Source organism: Bidens hawaiensis, unplaced genomic scaffold, assembly GCF_021521415.1.
Source record: "Bidens hawaiensis isolate Kalapana, Puna unplaced genomic scaffold, B.hawaiensis_p1.1 tig00015920_1, whole genome shotgun sequence".
Lineage (NCBI taxonomy): Eukaryota > Viridiplantae > Streptophyta > Magnoliopsida > Asterales > Asteraceae > Bidens > Bidens hawaiensis.
Genome location: NW_027492428.1, coordinates 331726 through 334791, shown reverse-complemented (window position 1 = coordinate 334791; position 3066 = coordinate 331726).

The window sequence follows — 3066 nt, the reverse complement described above, 5'->3', positions numbered from 1 at the left end:
ATTTGTAACGGAAAAAAAGACAACAGGGTGGGGTGGTCTTCATAGTTTGTTTTTTTAAACATGTGTTACTGTTGTCTAGAAACATATGTTTTTAACATGCGGAAACGTATGTTACATCTGTCTTCAGATTTTTAAACATGCAAAAATGTATGTTACGTTTGTCTTCACATTTTTAAATATGCAAAAACGTATGTTTTTTGGTAACTGAATGTTATTATTCAATTTTTCTATATATCTAATTCACCAATATTACTAATAAATTAAAATTTAAATCCTATATCTCCAACTTAAAACAATATGTCAAACAATTTACTAATGATTATTATTACACAAATTTTTTCAAAAGAACTTTTAAAGCAATTATGAAATGTGTATTATAGAATTTTTAAAACTTTCTTTTCATTAAGAAAATGCTATTAACATAAAAAAAACTACACAAAAATCAATAACAATTTGAAATATTTAAATAGTCAACATGAAAAGATATCATAAGTAATAAAGTGATATGACCCCAATAGTACTTTCAATCACATTTAAAGGTGTATTTTTATTAAAAAAACAAAATATGTCACCATCACTTCCATTTCTTTATGTCACCAGCACATCTATTATTTTATGGTACCATTACTTTCTCTCTCTTTATTTGTGAATCTCATTTTAATAACAACAAATCTTTTATTAAAGAACTTAAATCTCCAAATTATTGAGTTCATTTGTTTTCTGGTGACTGTGTATTGCAGGCCATCAAATTAGGAGGTGCATGATGTATAATAAGAATTTTAAACTTTCTTGTTCTTTAGGAAGATATTATTAACATAAAAAAACTATACAAAAATCAATAAGGATTTGAATTTTTAAATAGTTAACATGAAAAGAAATCAAAAGTAAAAAAGTTAATATTACTCAAAATAACTTTTCACCACGTTTAAGTCTGTACTATTATATATATGTGTGTGTGTGTGTGTGTGTGTCACAATCATTCTCTCTTTTTCTCCTACACATATCCATACACTTTATGTCTCCATCACACTCCTGTTTGATACTTTTCCTCTCTTCGTGATATTTCCTCTCATGTCACCAGCAAATGAAACGTGTCCACGGACGGTTGAACATCAAATAGTAAGGACTCGTCTCCAGTCATGTGTCGGGTTCATCCACTGTCTAAGTACTAAATACTGTTGATATGCCCTCTTGAGTGACCCTACACACATTAGCAGCAAATTAGACATGGGTTCACGAGACTTAGTTGTCTCGGGAAGGTAAAAAATGAAGTCACCAAACTTTATTTTATTTTCTGAAAAGATGAAGCTTTGTGGTGAATCAGGATCAGAAGAACAGTCCTTAAGAACCCACGTAGTGTTATGTTTCATGTTTTTGAAAGATCTTTTGGACCATCTCTTTTTGGTTTGAAAACAAGATCCTCCGATCTTTCAATCTTTGGACTCCTTTTCTCATTTCTTTTTAGTGGGTTCTTGGATTTCTCAGTCTTAGAACCCATTTTTGGTCTTTCCTTTTTGGTTATCCATAAAGGTTTCTAGTTTTCACACTGTTTTTGTATCTCACATACATTTCACTGACAGAACTATCAAATTGGTCAGTCTTTGTTCTTGAGCTGGGTGTAGCTTTAAACTAAGACTAATTAAACTGATTGTTCATTTCCTTTTGTTGCTTCTGCCTTTTCTTGCAATGTCTTGCAAGGTGAGATGGGTTACCACAAACATAATAACATTTTCTTATAGAGTCCCTAAAGAACTCATCAAAACTATGATATACATGATCTGCTGAGAAAGGTGATGCTTGGAAAAGAACACGAAAGTTACCAAATCTGTAACCTCTATCATCAAAAGCATTTGTGTAAAATGAATCAACATAATTTTGTTAATGAGGACCATAATAGTTATTATCAAATTATTTGTACAGTTGAGGACTTTTCCAATGATTAGTAGTTTGTGTGAAAGAGTTTTTGTGAGGTGGTATATATTTACTTGATGTACTTGTCTTTTCATTTTCAAAACTTTTCATCTATTAAAGTCACCATCAACTTTACAATATTTTGATGAGAAACTTGTTGTGTTCGTTTCATCAACCATATTAGTATTCACATTACACTTAACGAAAGTTTTATCATAAATAGTTTCAAAATCACTATCAGAAACAAAAGTATCATTTTCATTCAAAGCATTATGAAAAGTGCCAACATTAACACTCTCACAAATTACATGATCATTAACGAATGATATCAAGGTATTTTTCAAAGCATTATTATTATAGACCGAGTTAACAAATGATTGTTTTAGATTCACATTGAAATCAAAAAGTGAATTTATAACTCTTTTCTTTCCATAAAGCATGTCCTTTTTCACACACCCACTTTCTTTTACACGACATGCCGAAGAAGATAAATTACCGTTAGAACTAACTGATATAGGAATAGGATCTACAGTTTCAGAGACAGGAGGAATGAAGGTCTTTGGTTTTGGCGCATGACCAATACCATAGATCATTTCGTCCTCGGGTGGGGTATTAAAACTAAATTGGGGGTATTGGGCTAAGTCTAATTCTAGCTTCTCACTTTTAGCATTTAGTTCTACTACACTTCTTTCATGAAACTCATCTAGTTTGTTAGATTGAAATAATTTCTCATTTAATTTAGCCATATCATTATTATGGGTTTTAATTCTAGTGGCAAAAATCTTCTCAGCCATTTTTTTAATCATTGTTCTAACATTTAATGCTTAGATTTTAATCAATTAAGGCAGCATTATGACTTCTATAACTTTCTATTTTATCAATGAAAGCTTGAGATCATAGTTAATTTGTGTACCTCGGGAATGTTTGAGACTGTTTGGTATGCTTCTGCTACAGAGCTTGACGAGGGTTGATCTTCATTCGCAAACGCCATCCCAGCAAAGGTCAGTATATTGATCAGCTCAGAGAATTGGCCATCCTCCCAATCTGGTTTGGTTGCTTCAGCTGACAAAGTGATCATGGCCTTGGATCCAGAGTTCCCATTTGTTGAGTTGCCTTGACTGACTCGGGGAACTCTTTGTTTTGAAGAAGTGCTTT